The sequence below is a fragment of the Dermacentor silvarum genome, chromosome 1 (assembly GCF_013339745.2).
Source record: "Dermacentor silvarum isolate Dsil-2018 chromosome 1, BIME_Dsil_1.4, whole genome shotgun sequence".
NCBI lineage: Eukaryota > Metazoa > Arthropoda > Arachnida > Ixodida > Ixodidae > Dermacentor > Dermacentor silvarum.
Window position 1 is genome coordinate 94,494,979 of NC_051154.1, and position 19,491 is coordinate 94,514,469.

At 49.3% G+C, this 19,491-nt stretch overlaps 1 protein-coding gene across 2 annotated transcripts in view; it reads right to left on the reverse strand.

The window, feature by feature from the left end:
* Positions 1–19,491, reverse strand: part of LOC119432740 (CD109 antigen-like) — a 215,768-nt gene that overhangs the window by 146,010 nt on the left and 50,267 nt on the right. Inside the window, exon 1 of one of the 2 annotated variants that reach the window (XM_037699899.2) lies at positions 4,002–4,339. The exons of the other annotated variant lie outside the window; for it this stretch is intronic. The gene's annotated coding sequence lies outside the window, so the exon portion shown is untranslated. Of the gene's footprint in view, positions 1–4,001; positions 4,340–19,491 lie in introns of those variants that run through there. 2 annotated transcript variants of the gene reach the window in all.

The following is a 19,491-nucleotide window of genomic DNA, read 5'->3' on the forward strand; positions in this document are numbered from 1 at the left end:
GTGCAACGGCACGCGGGTGGCAGAACGGCATCTACTTACGGCTCGTCCTTTGCCATTATTCAGTATAGGCCAAAAGACGCCCAGACGTTGGACCTCGACAAGGCCGAAACTTTGAAGTGGTCACGTAGCAATGCAAACAGAGACGCGCAAATGCCCCGAAAATTTCAACTGCCGAACAAGTGCAGGCAGCATTCACTGTCGGGCAGTGAAAATTCCTAGAGCCTCCAAAACCTCCGAGATAAACAACTTCCATAGCGCTTACACAATGGCAATCCGTAACCGGTGGGACCAACCCCTTCTATGTATACTTTCACCGCACTTATAACTTGTTACACTGTTTAAACACTTTGAAAAAGATAAATAAATATTTCTCCAACGTTGTTTGAATCGCAATTTTTTTTTAAATTAAGAAATCGGATCGCCTCTACGTATTGGGGGCGAGCTGGAAAACCTGGCGCCACCGTCGGCGTGACGTGGTATGCGGGATCACGTGGACACAGCGGCCGCGTCGTCTGCTTCGGAAGCGCCGAAGCGAGCTGAAAACGAAAGTTTAGCCCTACCTGCGCTACGGTCCCGACTAAGTGGGTATGTTTTGCCGCTTCGGGTATCTGCATGACAACACTAATTGAAAGCACTATAATAGATAGTGGCTGCCTTTGAAGGCGTCCGACATGGTAGCTATGCTCGGTACCGCAGTGCCGGACGCGTGCGCAACGGAGCCCGGTGTCAGCCTTCACACGTACCCGCTAGGCCAAGAAGCTGCGTGTAGCTTGGATTGCGAAACTTGGAACCGGCAAGCAGCCATCAGATGGCGACAGATGGCGACTCCGTAACTCCTCGCCCCCAATAAAGGTATCATGAAGCACCGATCATAGCGCTGTTATCATCGTATCTTCACTGCGAGAGAATGCTGCCGTCGCATTGCTGAATTGCTGAAGTCTGCTGGCTTTCTTTACTTCGCTACGCTAAATTAATTCATAATACATTCGCAATATTTTCAAAAGTGTTAAAAAAAAGAAAAAACTTTTTTTTTCTCGTTTTATTCTTAAGCCTTCAACATTTTTCAAATCTTGCTTCAATTAAACTTAATACCCTAGGATAAAAAAAAATCGCTGTGTTGGCCGTCGAGGTTTCAGGAGCGTCAGCCAAAGGCCGACCAATCCAGAGCTTCACGGCCGTTGCTCACTCATGACATCGACACACACATTCAATGTTGTAAACGGCGCAGCCATATCCTGCTGGAAGTTATGTCAAAGCAGTACCGACACAAAATTTCGAATTTTTGGGGGGTGTTTTTTTTTTATTCCTCTGTATGCATCAACCAGGATCCCTGCACCAAGTATTAATGGCGAATGTTGCCGAGAACATATTTCCATACGAGTTTAAAGACAGCGCGGCCAGCTGACTTGAAATTGCTGCACCTTGCGACAATGACATCCACATGGCGCATTTATCTGGCTCGTATGATCCCTGTGATGTTCCGCGATGAATTCTGACGTCACCAATCGGGATTCTTGCGCGGAGCATCACGGGAGAAGACGCTGCATCTGTACCGGGGCTGCTCGCCTGCTTGTTTCGTTCGCCTGGTTACCGTCTCGAAGACAACTGTCAAGGCGGTGCGGGGCGCATTGATACATGGTACAACTACGCCCCTTAAAGGAAAGGGACGGCAGTGTAGCAACGATAGCGTTTCATTCACTTTCAGCGTCAGTTCGAGGACGCTCGTGAAGGGTAGTGTTTCGCAAGCAACTCTCCGTTGCAGGAATCGCAGAGGAACATTAGTGACTGCTTTGGTCGAGAAGGCGACTCAAGTAGACCAACGTCCAGGGATGACACGAGGGTTAATTCTAAGGGCCGCACCGAGCAGAGCCAACAAGTGAATTTTCTTTTGAAACGAAAGCTCAATCAGCGACGGCTTGTGTTGACCAGATTTGCTTTTAAGGCAGAGCCAAACAATGCGGATGATAACCGTGATTACGTCGGCAGGTTAGTTTAAGCGGAATCGCCGCTCACTTCATGAATATTTAGCAGTGCTCATAGGAGTTGTTTCACTCGTTTTATGTCACAATGCAGTCCCGATACGGCATATACGTATAGCTCACAGCTCGCCGCAACGAAGCCTTTAGCGGTACACACGCACATGTCGACATATGTTCCACGGCAATAGCGTTCGTCGAGCACTGAAAGTCGTTCAGTGACCGCAAACTGTTGGGTAAATAATGAACCTAAGATAACCGCGAAGTTGTGCTTCTGAGTTTCCTATATATATATATATATATATATATATATATATATATATATATATATATATATATACACAGGGGGTTCATTTTTAAGTACTACGGAATATCGCCTGTGGCAGGTAGCATAATTCTTATCATTGAGCTGGGTTATTCGATGAGGCGGACATTAGTAGCACGAGAAATGGAGCCACAGATTCAACTAATTAACAACAATTCACTAATTAACTTCTTAGTTAATTACTTTACGACACATATTGCAATTTACGAATTGTAGCCGGTGAGCTTGTCACGCGTATTCACTTCGAATGAATTTCCAGAATGACACCAGTTTGGAGATAAGCGCCATCAAACTCGCCGTAAAAATGCACTGTTGTTCCAGTTACTTTTTTACCAAAATGATGTTTTATACATCGAAGCACAAAAGTAACTGCGAAGCCCATGTATTTCGTCCCACGCTGTGGGAAATAATATCTCGAACTTGGTGTCATCCTGGAAATTCATTTCAAGTGGATGCGTCTTGCAAACTCACCGGCTACAATTCGTAAATTACACCATGTGTCGTAAAATAATAAACTAGGAAGTTAATTAGTTCAATATATGTTTCGATTTCTCGTGCTATATATGTATTGGCGCCACTCCCAAATTTTAAGCAGCGATACGAAGCAGCACACGTGGCGCGCACGGCGGCCTACCGCGACAGGCTGTCTGCAACAGCTGCAGGGCAGGTTCGGGTCCACACCGCTTCCGCACGCTCCGATTCTGCCGTTGCCGTACGAGCAAGCCATTACTTTCAGAGACTCGCCGGCCACTGTAAACTTTTGTGAGCAGACCAGAAGGTTTCGTGCGTTCGCCTCATCAGATTTGTCTCGTGTAGACTATACACAAAACCGCACTGTTTCCGACGCGGCCTAAAGAGGTATACGCTATGCATATGAGAGGCGTTGCAACACATCAGCACGGAAACTGCGGTGCAGCCGCTTGCATGCAGTACCGCCAGAACGGCAGCGCTTCCACAAAGTGCGCACACGCGACATAACGCTTTCTTCATAGAGGAGCACCGCTTCATCGCACAGCTCAAGGGCCAAAGGTGGGAGAAAGAACACGTGAGACTGTGACACTGAATTCAACTACACGGAAATAGGCTAGTGCTGAAGTAAAAGAAAGATCGTCGAGTGATCAGGAATGCGATAGCCCGACGAACAGACGCCAGACTGTGACTTCCGCCAGTCGTGCTTGGCGCCAGTGCTTAGAAGGAGAAAAGACAGCGGTAGGCGGATGGCATTGTCTACATCTAACGGCGTTCCCACATCGCACGAAGAAAAGAAAGCGCACAAAAAGCGAAACTATGATTCTGCAGACATCCGCCTTTTACACAAGGGAAGACACACGGCTGTAAAGGCGTGTGCATGACGAGGTTCTAGCGATGACAGTCGGAATCGGCGCATTCTTTCACAAATGAAACTAAGCCACTAAAAAGACGCCAAACACTCCACCGACCATTCAAAATACATCCGCATACTCATTAGACGAGGAGCAAGTGGTGTCAGCGCACACCGTGACACGACACGGCTGCCGCCCCGCGAAAATAACAACCGCGGTCTCGCACGACAGTGCATCTCGATGGGTAATAACCCGCTCGCATCTTCGACTCGAGGCGTCGTCATCGGGGACGTCGCTTCGCGTCGAGGTCAACGGCGCGACGACAAACTGCGGGCAAACCGCACGGAGATTACGCACGCACGAACACGGCCGACTCACCTCAGGTGATCAGGCGGGCCCTTTTCACGGTGCGCACATGACGTGGGCCGCCAGCAACGCTGGCGGCGAGATCCGCGGGGCACGCGCTGGGCCACGCACGCAGTCACAGGTAGTCAACGAGGATCTACGACGCAGTATGAGCGCACGACTTCGAGTGGCACCGGGGCCCAGAGCCGGCATCCGCGGCCCCGGCCGCCTCCGGTGCCGTGGGTTGAATCAAGCGCTACCGGCAACCGGTAGCCGCCGGCTGTCAAGTCGGAGTTACGCCGCGGGCACGCCGCTCGTCTTTCCCGCGCGCGCGCGGAGCCTGAACACACGGCATGCAGGCCGCCGGCCGACCGACGACGCCCGAGGGGGAAAGGGCGCCACAGCTGGCGGCGCTCTCTCACTCAGCGCTTCGCGAGAAGCACCGGCGCGCCATCTGGAGTGCTGGACGCGAAAGGCTCGACGATACGCCGATATTCGGCGAGTGTCGAGGAGGGCGAAAGTCGTGTGCCCCTTCGATAGCTTGACGGCTCTCGGCAGGATTTTTCTCGCTTCAAAGCGCTCTCAGGCGGCTCTTATGTTGTACATCCTACTGAACCTGCTGGCATCACGGGACAGAAAACGTGCATCAGCGCCTTCCGGAGCTAAGATCCTTCTTTGAAAATGATGATACTAAGTATCAGCGCACGATCTCGGCGTTTGGCTTTCGTGGCGCGGAATATGTTCCGCAAACCCACTCCTTGTCAACAAATTCCGATGGGTAAATTTAGAAAGATAGAAACATTATAAAAAAAAACGTAATACAAGCACAGCGAGGTCAGCAGGACCTCAATGTTTAACTTGTATTGGATATATACAGCTGTCCAACGTTCAGATTTCAGAAAAATAGGAATAACTTGCCGACAATTATCCGCCATCAAGAAAAAAGACACCATCAGTGGAAAGCGCGAACTACCCCTTTCCGGACACTTTCGGCGCTTACTTCACCAACACAAACGTTATGCAAGACCGTCCCTGCGGCATCTATGAATATAAACGCAGAAAGTCTGCCAACTCCAGTCATCCATTTGTACTTATTTAATAAGCAACAGTAATAATAAGGCGTATAAATTTACAGCGGGATTACGTAGACTCTGCAAAACACTTACTTTCAGGGTGGAAAGACTCGAAATTACCTACATCACACATCCATGCGCTCCCATCCACCTGCTGGCCAATGTTCAGGTGTTGGCCGTCGTCCAGGCCGCAGTTACGCTGCGGCCAGAAGCACTTCCCTCTCCCTTAGTTCTTCTATAGTGGGATACAGCTTAAGCCTGCAGTGAAGCCCCGCCCACGCCCTCATAACCACCAGCCACTGTTCTTCCGCGAGGCTCCAAATAGTTCGTACTTCAAACACTCCCTGTTACCTAAATAAGGCGGTAGCCACAAAAATAAAACTATAAGCTCGTAATTTTATACGTTTTGCACTGGTCTATTATAGTGGAACGTGCAAGTACAAGTACAGTCGTATCAAGTACGACGCCATTTTGTAAAGGACGACGATTGTGTTTGCTTCTGTGATTGGCTGGCGGAGTAACACAACTCTACGCGGTCCGAGCTTTTTTTTTTTTTTCTTTTGTAGTTGTATTCTACTATAAGAACTACATGTATGCATACTTTCATAATGTGTATATACTTCTATTTTTTTCAAACAACAAACTATTGTCGATCATATTCGCTCCCCGTATGCATATGGCTCGTTTAAGGTGACCGTTAATGAGTGCAATGAAGATCCGCATCACGCACTGTGGTCGGGAGCGCCCCCTGAAGGCGAAGCGCTCCTAAAAGAGGCTTGCAGTCAAAGGGTAATGGCGGGTAACGGCAGAAATACGCCTCGAGTGTCCGTATAATATATATATATATATATATATATATATATATATATCACAGCTGACGGTGGTCAGCTCCTGAACAACACTTTGGAGTGTGGTGAGCGAGGGTTAAATCATGGATCCGGAATTTCGTAGAGGTGCGACGTAATGGTAACGCATTTCTCTCGCATTTACCGCTAAATCGGTACTGAATTTAGATTACAGATTATTCTGAAAATTACCTGCGCAGATAGCACACTTCTAATCCTTGAACCGGATTGCTTGAAAGCGCGGACATTTCTTGCACAATACATGGAAATGCATAATTGACTAATTAACAAAATTTCACTAATACAGTTTTTAACGGATTTGCTTCACGGCACATATTCGAATTTCCTAATTGTAGCCGGTGCTTTGGCAAGGAATATACACCTGGAACAAATTCTGAGTATGGCACCGACTTTGAGACTTGCGCCGTCAAAATTGCGGTAATAATGCAAAGTAGTTCGATTTTACAAAGCCCTGTTTTCCGCAATGAAGCACAAAGACATGGAATTAATGCCAATGTAATTCCTTGCACACTTTGGGAAGTAACATCTAAAAACTGGTGTCATACTCAGAATTCTTTCCAAGACAATAAATAAGCCTTGTGAAATCGCTGGGTAAATTGCAATGTGCCGTGAAAGAAATTAGCTATAAACTTAACTAGTGAAATCTTGTTATTTGTCGATTATGCATTTCAATTTGTCGTGCGTGCGAGTAGTGTCGGCTCTTCGCGTAATCCAGCGCAAGGACAACCTTGATATCGGCCACAGACAATTTTTAAATTCTTTATAGTAAAAATAATAAATAAATAAATAAATAAATAAATAAATAAATAAATAAATAAATAAATAATAAATAAATAAATAAATAAATAAATAAATAAATAAAATAAAAGGGGGGGGGGGTTACGTGCCAAAACCACGATATGATTATGAAGTACGCCGTAGTGGGGGGCTCCGGAAATTTCGACCATCTGGAGATCTTTAACGTGCCGCCAAATACACGGGACACGGATGTTCTTGCATTTCGCCCCCATCGAAATGCGGCCGCCGCGGCCACCATTTGATCCCGCGACCTAGTGTTTAGCACCGAAGAAAGAAGGAAAACAGCCGGTATGCAATGGAAGTGACAACATCGGTGCGTGTTATACCGATTCCAATCAGCATAGCCTGGTCGTTCATTGCATCGCTCTATAAAAAGGCTTGCGAGAATATTCTGCGCGAAGTGCCCAAACAAACGCTTAGTGGCAAGTAGGCGCACCGGCCATTCCGGTAGGCGAAGTTTAGTACAGAAGCTTCAACTCAAGAAACACTAACAGCTGAGCTGGTGTTCTCGCGAGACAAAACTCGAGTGCATTTTGTAAATGCGAGGCGTCATTCCCATGGGCGTAGGCTGCTGGATTGCGGTACTAAACCCACCCGCCTGTGAACCCTAGTACACCTATACGCGAGAAAGTAATTTACGCAACAGTTAACGGTCACCGACGCTGGGGACGCGGAAACGTGAGAGTAATGTTATAGGAATAGACGCGAAGCAACGTGAACACCCAGGCGCGATGGGAGAGGAGTGTCGGCAAGAGCCTTGGTTCAGCGATGAAAAGTGTGCCTTTTTCTCACAACCTCGTTTTACACGAACACGACGCAAGCGGATCGAGTAAGAAGTCGAGCTGACCCAGTACGACCCGACTGCATTTACATGCATCTTGCCAAGCGGGTTGGGCCCATCCGGTCAACCAGTACCTTTTCCCAGGCAGGTTGAGAGAACACGCCTCGACGCCTGCTCGGCCCGAATCGCTATAGCGTTTTACACGAACCCGACGACTAGATTTTATCCAGATAGGCCAAACGCACTTAACTTTATCGGGTTCATATATCTCGCACATAATCTATATATCTCGCACATAATCTCACCAGCCACCTACCTCTCCCTGTATATCCCACTTCCCCTTACCCCAGTGAGGAGTAGCAGGCCAGAGACGCGATCTCCAGGCCGACCTCTCCTCCCTTCTCTTCATTAAAATCTACTCCTCCTCCTCAAACATACTGTGCAGTCGTGCTGTCGTTCAGTTTCCCTGTGCGATGTAAAACATTCGCGAGAGACGTTTTACGCTTCATGCGGATCGTAGAAGGTGTTGAAGAGCACTGTCTTAATTTTAGCACGCGCTATAATGTGCTGTCCTGCTGATACTAATGCGATCTAATAGTAGTGCCTATAGGCAGGGCATAAGTTGAGGTGGCTAAGCGGCGCTAAACAACGCGTTTCATGGTGAACTCTTCAAATCACCCGCTAGTACAACAAGCTGCCGCAGCCTTTTCTGTCACAACATTCCCGCTTTTCGCCACCACTTAACCACTGTAAGCCACATCGTCGATATCGCCGCACTGAGGCAGCGCGCGAGATGTCAGTGCACCATATATCGCGTCAAACTCATCATGCCATGGCTTATACATTCTACCGTGGCTACCGTATACCCAGACAGACGCCACGCGGTGTCGATGACGATCCAGCACGCAGAAAGTAGTGTGTCCCATTCCAGCCTCCTCCTTTAGCTTGCGTGGGGCAAGCACGCAGCGTGGGCCCGCCAGGCGGCGTTCCCCGTCCCCCAAGTGGCATCTCTATCTGGCGACCCTTTCGCCAATGGAAGACAATGAAGAGGCCGAGACCCTCGGCCCCGCAATGCAGGGAAGAGACCTCACCTATAACAGCCTTGACGAGAGCCACTTGGTCGGAAGAACGCCTGGCGGACACCCGGAGCCTCTGAAGTGCTGGCGTCGGCGCGGCAACGAACCGAAATGCAGCTCAGTGGCCACGGCTTCGGGCTCCTCATACGTCAACAGAAACCGCACATTTCTCCCCCTTCCATCGAAAGACGCACTCCGACGATTGAGTTTCACAGCAGCGCTTCGGAAGCCAGTGTGCCACACCCATTCCTCCTATTTGCGGCTATTATAGCAGGCGAGCAACAGCATATACTTGTCGGTGATAGGAGAGAGAGATGGGGGTCTATCCGTAAACGATAACGGCGATCAGAATTAAATCCAGGGTTTGACAGAATGCCGTCTTGGCATGATGAAAAACAAGAAAAACATTTAGTGAACGATGTTTCACTAAATGTTTTTTCGTGGTCGGCGTTCCCTCTCTTTCTCTCTCTCTATTTAATAGTGATCAAAATAATGCCCACATGTAATCGTACTTGCGCGTTCTGCATTATCTGTCAAAGGAAGCGCAGCAGCAGGGGATCAGGGTGCGCGTAGGAATAACGTAGATAATAGGACATATCCCAGCCAGCAGGAACCTCCGTTCTCGGAGCCTGCACCGAGAATGCATTAGAAAGAAAGCTACACGCTTCTACATTGCACATGCTGTCAGTTGTACCGTCTGTCGCCGTTGCATGTTCTTCGTTAACCTGTTATTAAATTTGGGAAACTATCCTTAACACGTACTCTGCTTCTAAACAACGCGCAACGTTTAGTTTCACCCGCGTGAGCCTGAACCTCCAGCACGCATTCGAAAGTAGTCTCCGTGCGCACACGGGCGTTCCTTCCTTTTGCATTCTCATGCCCCCTAGAAACGCGGCCGCCAACGGCGGGCGCATGGGCCACGGTGACGGGCCTGTCGCACTTTATGCGCGCTCTCGTCGCGGGGCCAGCAGCTATAGGGGTCTCGCCCGTTTGCATGCCGGGCGGACTCGCTTAAGGTATACAGCCCGACGGTTGAAACAAAGGTGCGCCGCGACGCGTCTCCTATACTGACGCTGTGCGACTGCCCGTTCACCGAACAGGCACGGGAAAAAAAAGACGAGGAGCTTTACGCGAAAGCCGCTCACGACAGCACCGCGAACAGACCGCCGCGGCGGTGCGGGCGCGGAAAGAATGCAAAGGTGAAATGTTCGTCACTATAAGACGCACGCTTGCAGGTAAGGTACATACAGATAAACTCAAAAAAAAAAAAAAAAAAGGAAAAGAAACGTGGACGCCACTCACGAACCGGTTTTCCTTAGCCGTTCTTCTTCGTCGCATATACGTGTATAAGCGGCTCTGTATAACCTTCTCCGTGGTGCATTTTTTGTGCTTGTGAACCGTTTTTCCCGAGACTCCATTTCGTCATGTCGCCGGCAGCGACTGGCAAACACGTGCGTCGTCTCCCCCCTCCCGTGGTACAGACAACCGCATGGTTTCGAGTCGAGCCAAGGTGAAAAAGGCAGTCCCAAGCAGGTTCCCGGGCCTGACAAGAGTGCGTGCCTCTTTCTGAGTCCCGGCAATGTTTGCACAAGAGCGGCCCGGCAAGAACAGTTCTCCGGGAAAAAAAAAAAAAAAAAAAAAAGGGGGGGGGGGGGGGGGGACAAAACAGAAAAAAAAGTAAATATATATTGTGTCCGCATAGCGCATATTTAACCCCGGGCTGGTTCAAAATACATCCGACACACGGCGTCTCTGCGGTATAATCACATCGACAGCGACAATTCGCACGTTCGTATATGCGCTGTAACGATGGAGCAGAACGTGTGCGTCCCGCTTAAAAGAAAAGGCCAATTTGAAACAAGGCACCCGGGGTATGCTATGCAAAATGCTGCGTCCAATGTGCACTTATCGCCATGGCCCAAAACGCAGAGCTTACACGGCGACGATGCAAATACCGTGTGACCCTGTGGGCCATCGCGCGTGTCCCAACCCACCCAGCCGTGCGCGTATACAGACGGCAAATGTACGACTGCGACGACTATGATTCTAACGGGGGCAAATTCAGAGTTCATGAGGCGGACGATACTCAACGATGCCGAAACACAAAGGCATCCAGAAAACGCCGCAATGCTCCACGCAATGAGCAAGAGAGAAACGACGTGCCTCGAAGAATAAAGCATATCCTGGAACGCCACGCATGTATTCGCCACAGAATACTTGGCTGTAATCACTGGGCAGACGCCAAGCGTAATCGGGCACTCTTCGGAGGAGGCCGACACAAACCACCTATTAACGCGGCGCGCAAAATTAGACGTTGCAGGCCTAATAACAAAGCGAGACGACGAAATAACGAAGTCGTTTCATGCACTGTCTCGCTATAAGAAATGACGCCGAACAGGACGTCCAGCGCTCAAGCATCATTCATGAAACACGAAGGCCAAACAAGAGGGCAGCGGTTGTCACGCTGCATCTTACTCGACCACACCGACCCCTTTCCGATCTTCTTGGGCATTGTGGCACACGGAGCACGGGTTGTTGTCGTTGAGATACCTTTATTGTCGTAGGGGTTACCAGCACTAGACTGTGTTATATATACCGGAGAGTTGACCTATACACGAGGTCTAATGCACAGCGTTCGACCTCCGCCGGGAAGTACCCGACGCGAGGCAATTCTTCCATTTCGGTTGTCGCTGAGAAAAGCCATCATGCCGCCCTCATCGGAATGGCTGATGGTCTGCGACGTCTGCGGTTGCGCAGAGACCACCCATCTACTGCGACCCGATGCTTCGCGTGAGTTTGAGATTACTGCATCACGGTGGTAAAGGCAAAATAATACAAGGATAGGTATCTCTGCTTTAGACAAAGCATTGCACTAGCGGGGAAAAGACGCGCACGAGCGAAGAGACGATGATTCGACTATACAGCCACTGCCTGAACGTGAACATCGACCTAGCCGTTTTTCAGCTTACAGTGCACTGAAGGAGCTAACGTGTTCAGCAGGCGCCTTTGAGTGCATATGTGCAAGGCGGCTATACACGGGCCTCCACATGCAACTCGTTTCTCCCTCCTTTTTTTCTGCGGTGTCTGTACCCATCTCCCATTGTAGCATAAAGAACCTGACCCGTTTCGTTCCTACCTGGCTTTTCGAAACCATACTGACTAATTACCGGCGGCAGCGAAATCGGGGCCCTTCCAATGTTGAAGAGCACTTTCAACGTACGCCGTTTTACAAAGTTTGGCGGACTGTCCACGCAGGTCTTCCGGCGTGCTGCGCGTAGCGTTGACGCGCTCTACTATGTGCAGATCAATGGCCCCCTGCGCCGCGGCCACCATGCACCCAAGGGAGGCATGCCGGGACTCCTGTTTGAGCTCGACCAGCCGCTGTCAGCTCGGTGTTGCGCGCGGACTCCGCTCGCCCCGTGTTGTGTGTGCGCGCGCGTGTGTACATACAGCGCCCAGGGAAGCCCCGTGCTCGAACGTGACGGGTTCACAGGGGCGTCCCCGGGGCCGCACTACGAGAGGCCCGATTTATTGAGCGACGGCACCGCACGGAGCTAAGCGCCGAGAGAGCACCGGAACTTCGACGAGACACTCCGGGCGCGCAAACGAAAACGGATGATATATTTTTCCGCCGCTCTCCTCTCGTCATACGCGAGCCACGCCCAGAGCTTTTCTTTCTCTTTTCCCCTCTAGGGCGTCGCGCCACGCTGCAAGAATGCGACGAGCAGCGAAGTTTCACGCCGCGCGCGACTCGTCGCGACGGCTCGCCCTTCGTGGGATGAGCAGAGGCAGCCCGGTCGGCTGGCGATCGGAGTTGCGACGGCTGACAGCCGCACGGCAGTCGATGGGAGCCTCTGGTCCGCGTGCTACACCCCCCGCTCTCTCCTCTCTATGCCACACACACCCTGAGAAAGCCGCCCAGACGCGCGATGCCCAGGAGGCGGAAGTGACAGGCGGCGTGGACAGCGCGATGCGCGAGACTCGCGGAGCAAGTATCTCGACTGAGTGACCCGTGTCGTCGACCCATCATACCCGCTGTCGCCTCGGATCTTCGTGGCCGACGCGCGAATCCGTCGCTGCTATAAGCCCGGAGGGTGGACCGATGTTCTTCTACGTAAGAATATAGATAGCCACCTGTTTCAAGCACGATGATTCTCAGCATTCTTCGCCCAAAGCTAATGCAACGCAGCATCAGTTGTTCTGTAACATAAGCGTAGCGCACTGCGGAAGCAACTTGTCTTCAATGGTAGGATCATAAAAAAAGATATAAAGAAAGAAAAAAAGAAGAACCGGAAGAAAAATTGAAACGCTGAACCGGTGACATGAAGGCACATCGAGTGACTTATGTTGAGGAGGCCCGAAAAGCAAAGCAACATGGTTATAAAAGGACGGATCGATAAGGAATTGGAAGGATTAGCTTCATAGATTTTATAAGCATCACCATCTAAACGATGTGGTGGCTGCGGTGCCACATCCGGGTGGTTCAAAAGAAAAGAAAAGAAAAAGTCACTTTCCTTTTTCTCTGTCTGCCCTCCATATATACTACCAATATTCAATTTGTCATTTAGTGGTTTCAACCGCCAATAAAATTCATTCGTTCACTTTACCACGCATATCCTTAATATATAAGGCCCCGTGGAAAGGAACCACATCCTAACAACATATTTTGAATGGTTTGTGCGCTATTTTCACACGCCATGCGCAAATATCAAACAGGAAACATTAAAAAATTATGGTCTATACTTCCACACCCTGAGCTGGCTCCCACCGCATAGCATGCACTGGCCGTTCAAATAATCGCAGAACATTTCCCTGTTTGGTTTCATTGTTTGTGCGTCGATATAGCTGCATAGCTATCTTCTGCTCTATGGCGGCATATCCAGTATACAGTTCCTGCATCTCTGACTTCCGCTAGACATCTTTTCGTTCCAATATTATGTTTATCATATCGCGGCTCATGTACTGGATATGAATACCGAGCACAGCTTGCAGCCGAAAGCTGGAAACGCACTGAAAGGCTGTATTTTAACGCGACAGCGTTAAGGGCTCCGTGTCGCAGAAAATCCGGCGTCGGCGTGCGATGTCGGCGGGTGGCGGAGAAAATCATCCCCGACCGCGCAGGCCCTCCACGTGGTGCAAGGTTTTGGTGAACAAAAATTGAATTTCTCACAGTGAAATAAATCCGTCAGGAAAATGGTAAAGTACGACTCTACCATTCGGCGTCGGATTCTCCGTCGGATTGTTTACCAATCGGCGTCGGATTGCAATTTGAATGTACGAGAAAACCCAATTTTGCTACGAGGAAACTCAAACACCCAAACCCCTTTTCCAGCATTTCTACCAGACCTACAGCCGCGCGTTCCGGTACTTGCGATAATGATATCCTGATGGCGATCGCATGCTAGGCAGGTCAAATTGGGACTTCGCCTACTAATTCGTTTTGAACGCGCGCGCGTCGGGGCAATAGCAAACAATTAATAAAATAATAAAAAAGGTGCTAGGGCCTTCACATATTAATATAAGACCACTTATACTGCTCCTGGAAAAACGTATTTCCAGCAATGCATTTCTCGTTAAAAGTGAAGCCGACTTTAAGGGGATCGGTGTAAGCTTGGTCTTTGTAAGCTGGCTTTCCCACGTTCAGTGTTGCAGTGAATGAAGCCTACTTGCCGTATGCGAACGATGCGATGTGAACGGGTCCCGATAACGCTATCGCGTTCTACTCTTAAAGGCGGAGCTTAAGCGTCCTCCAATTTTTTGTCAATAACTAACCACAGAAGCATTGAAGTGTGAAGTAGCCGGTGAAATGAGATTCTACACGTATGACGCCGCACACCAAGAAAGTCAACTTGAGAGCTATTGGAGCGTGGAACTCGTCAAATTCACGCGATAAGGAGCGATTTGCGAACAAGTTACCGCATACTTGAATTTATAAGCGTAAAAGTCTTCCAACACTTTTTTTTCCCTAAGAAACCATTGTAGCATAACGTTGTACCAGGAAAAACGTATTATGCGATATTTTTGCGTCACGGGCATTTAACTTCAGCGACGTAATAACTGGAAAACCTTTTAGCGAGTTTCTAGACTATATATAGTTCAGGAACTCTGTTTATCTTGTTTTTTTTTTTTTTCAAACGGCACACGAATTCTTCCACAGTCACATACAGGGTGTTTCATTTTAGCTGCACCAAATTTTTACAAATTGCCCTTGGCAGATAGCACAATTATAATCGTTGATCTGAACTACTCGATGAGGCGGCCATTACTTCCACGAGAAATCAAAACGCCTAATTGAATAATTAACATAATTACGCTAGTTAACTTTTCAATTAATGATTTTACAGCACATCTTTCAATCTACGAATTATAGCCACTGAGTTCGCAAGGCGTATCCACTTCGAACGAACTCTCAGGACTGAACCAGTTTCGAGATATTAATTTTTAACGTGTCCGACGAAATGTATGGGCGTTCCAGTTAACTTTTTGAGGAAAACGCTGTTTTATGCATCGAAGCACAAAGTTAACTGGAACGCCCATGCATTTCGTCGGAAACTGGTTCAGTCCAATATCTGGAAACTGGTTCAGTCCTGTGAATTTGTTCCAAGTGGGTACGCCTTGCGAACTCAGCGGCTATAATTCATAGATTGAAAGATGTGCCGTAAAATAATTAATCAAAAAGTTAATTAGCGTAAATATGTTAATTATTCAAATAGGCGTTTTAATTTCCCGTGGAAGTAATGGCCGCCTCATCGAGTAGTTTATATCAAGGATTATATTTGTGCTATCTGCCACAGGCAATTTTTAAAAATTTGGTGCAGCTAAAATGAAACACCCTGTATAGCCTTCAAATAATAGCCACGAAATCTAGAAAAAGTGCAGATACAGACATGTCTGTGCCATGCACAGCCCCCCCCCCCTCCCCCCCCAAAAAAAAAATGTTTATACCATTACCTCTGGTCTATATCTCGCTCACCTATTTGGGCGACCGCTTGCAAGGGACGATGTGTCGTAACGTTCCAAAGGTTCGAAACAGGCGACTAGGCTATATATAGGCGACGATCACTGACACATTAGTATTTAACCTGGGAAATTTCGCGACCACATTGTGCTCGTCTATATACACGGCAGATACTACTCACCTCTGTCATGAACCACTGTAATGTTATACGCAGTTTGTGGGCCGTGTTAACACCGGAGCGCCAGAAATAACTTTATTTTGTCGCACCCTATATATACGCACGCAGCTTGGGAGTGAGAATTGCGTTGCATGCACAGGTGGCAGACGCAGGTGCACGCTCTGTGCTATCAGTTACCGGGGAGTTCCACTAGCGTTCCACAAATAGCGAGAATACACGTAGAAAGGCGCCTTTATTAATCACCTACATCACTTGAATGATCAGTCTGCATGCCTCAAGACAAAGCATGGCCAACGGTGGACGCCCAGCGGAGGGCCTATGGTTAATACTTAACGCGCGTCGAAATCGCAAAGCAAAGGCGTTTCTGCATTTCACCACCATCGGAACGTGGCCACCTCGGCGGCGCGCCTGTATAGTACACGTGACCCATGTGCAAGTTCTGTCACCAAGTACTTTTGCTTAATTGATACATTAAAAAATTCAATGGGTGTATTGATTGTCTTCAAAAGGAGTAGTCAAGGCTGGTGGCCGTAACCAAAATAAATAAAAGCATTTCAACAGCAAAGCATACCTTTCGAAACGGGTTGGTGGGAAATACTACCCAAGGCCATTCTTTTCACCTTTCCGCTACATCTTGGTCAGACCCAGATCTTGATCTGTGGGTCGTGCTAACAAGCCACGGAGTGTTTAAATCATTTTGTGCCCTAATCTAAACTACAGTATTGTAGCACGTACAACACACCCAGTCTCAAGCCAAAAGAAGATACACGATCCCGAGAAACGCAGCACCTGCTGACCGGCACGTCAGCATGAGATGAGCTGAAGTGCCGGTCAGCTGGCCGCTCGGCAACGCCTGCGCTGAAGTCATGGTATATTTAAAGTAAGTACTATATTAGTATAAAATACAACCCTTCATTGTCAGTTTTTGCTTACGAGTCAGCAATCTTCCACCCACCTCTTACTTCACCTCCTCCCAGATCCTTTCACGCTTCCCCTAATGTCCGCAAAACTTATAGGATACCTCCACATGTTGCCCCTTAAGGAAACCACGACATCCCCCCCCCCCCCCAAAAAAAAAAAAAAAAACTATCCACGGTTTCTGCCATATATTCTCACTCGCTATCCACGGATCGTCGCCAACGGCTAATTTTCTCCCACAAATTCGCGTTCTCGAAGAGACAATAAAGCGCGCCACCGATCCCGGCAGGTATTGTCAGGTCGCACACTCTCAAATCGAACGGCAAGGCTGCTAACAAGACAACGAGTAGCAGTATTTTTTTTTTTCTCTCTTCCTCCCACCCCCCTCCCCCCGATGCAACACATAGGCCGGCGCAGCTGCTCCATCCCCGCGCAACCCCCACAAAGGGCCGGGGGTTTCCCTGCCGGGCGCACACGCCGCCAATGGTGCGACCGTCAGCGAAAGGAAGAGGACCGGGGCGCGCGCGACGAGCGGCCGCCGATTGAGCGCGGGCGACTCGTGCCATCTGCGTCGGGGTCGCGGGGGCACCCCGCAGCAAAACGTCACGGGCTTCCGGTGCCCAACCCCTCGTCTACCCTCGGTCGCGTCAAAACGCGCGCGGCGACGAGAATAGCGCGCGCCGGGTCGGTTCCGCAGCCGCGAGTCGCGCGATTCACGTAACGCGTCGCTCCAAGGCGCCGAACATTTTTCTTTGCCCTCCTCCCGTGCCGCTCCGTTAGCGCGCCCGCGAATTTCGCAACAAATCAAAAACCGAAACGAGATCAGCCAACGCAGAGCTTTCGCGGCACCGGAAAAGGGGTGCTGAGCACCGAAGAGTGTCCTCGGGCTCCGATGCCATACAAAGAAGGAAGCTAAGCCAGTATAGCAAGTTTGTAGCGTCTTTCGTCTTTTTTATTGGGCGCAATTGAAATCGCCCGCCACAGGTGAACCTTAGAGAGCAAACCAAGGAGGGGGAGAAATAGAAAAGAAGGGAAACGCCAATGCACGCAGTACGAAATTAACTATTGGAGCCTAAATTAGTACTTCGTGCCATCTTAAAGGGACACTAAAGAGAAACCCTAAATCAGTTTGGGCTGATAAACTACCCTTTCAAAACTCTTTATTTTTCGTTTGTTTCGCGGTAAGAGGTGGATTGTTAGAAATGAAGGCCCCACTTGGCACTTGAATTTCGTGCCGAAACCCAGCGTTGGTACGTCAGTGTGACGCCCTCAAAGTATTCTCTCGTATTCGAGCCGTTGTGACGGTATAGTAAAAGTGCTCGAAGCTTGCTATGTTCAATCTTTGGCTCCTTCACAATACAATGTAGTCCATCCTTAGGGATAAATTGACTGGGACCGAGCAGAGAAGGTCAAAGTTATGAGGTACGGCGACATATGGTGCGGGAACTTCAAGGAGGCGTCCCCCACCCTCCTTTTGTTTCCGCCTAATTTCTGGCTTCTCAAGCCTGCTGTCACGGTGCGAGTGGCTCTCTTAGAAGGGTATAGAAGGTGTAATACAGCTCGAATGATTTTTCTATTTCGTGTGCCTTTAACGTACGCTCTTTCAGGAGCGCCCGAGTCATCTCTGTCGATATCGCGCCATGCACGCATCAGTCGTAATTTGTAACTATAATACGTTCAGAGCGAAATCAATCTTTCTGCCCACGGGACCAATTGAGTGATGACTATGGGCGTACGTTTTAAAGAGCGCTGTAGTAGGCCAGTATATCGCAGTAAACTAGAAGCACGCATTACTATACTAGTAATAAAGCGTAGAACGACACAAGCAAGAGCCAAGCACAATTCATTGAAGTGAGCGTCACGCCGTTCTCGGCCGTGCAACGCTGTCTCGCGGCGCCGCCGAAAAAGGCCCTGTTCAAGCGAGTGTAACCAACACGGCCAGCGAACATGCAGTCTCAGTGCGCGGACTCCATTCTTTGTCTGGAAACGCGGATTCATTTTATTTATACATTGTTCCCGCGTGCTCTAGAAGCTCCAAACGAAGAGGGGAAAAAATGAGGGAGGTGGTGGGGGGATGGGAGGGACTTCAGAACAGAAATGCCCCGCCTCGAAGTGCACGAAATTCTTGTCGTGCCGCCAAAGGCGCTGCACTTCTCCCGACTTATCGGCATCGTCCCGCTGCTGGCCGCATCCCTTTCTTTTGTTTCGCACCTCTTATCGGCGTCATGTCGCCGTCTCGGGGCTGCGATCTCGAACCCTTGGCGTGCGGACGCAGTTCCTGCGGAGGGCGTGCCGCGGTCCTCCCTCCGCCGCCGTAAGCCGATGTGACGGCAGCCGCATTCCCCTGATTGCGTGCCCTCAGAGTCCGGGGCGCACACTGTCGGCTCTCGTGAAGCTCGTTCCGGCGAGGATGATAAAAAAAGAAGAAAAAAAAAAAGGGGGGGGGGGGGGGTACTTTCGGGTCTGTTGCTGGAGAGAGCGTAAGCATCATCGCCCACTACGATGTTGACACGTCCAAATGCATGACTGGACTGGAAAAACTTTATTTAGGTCCTGCAGGACGCGCGTAGCGCGTAGCGGGCGTATCCCACGTAGGGAATACCTGGCAGCCGCAAGAGAAAGGGCACTAAACGGCGCGCGTTATAGTGAAGGTAAAGTAGAGAAGAAAGAAACGATTAGAGGTACATGTGATTAGACGTGACAACTGCGATGTAGTGGACAAAACGACAGTACAGAAACACTGCGAGCTGAGAGGACCGAATAACGGAAAGTGTAACCCTCCTCCAACCGCAGTAATAAATTAACCGATGCCTGCAGTCATAATCAGCAAACCTTCTTCAGTGGCTATATCATACGTAGAGGGAACATGAAATTT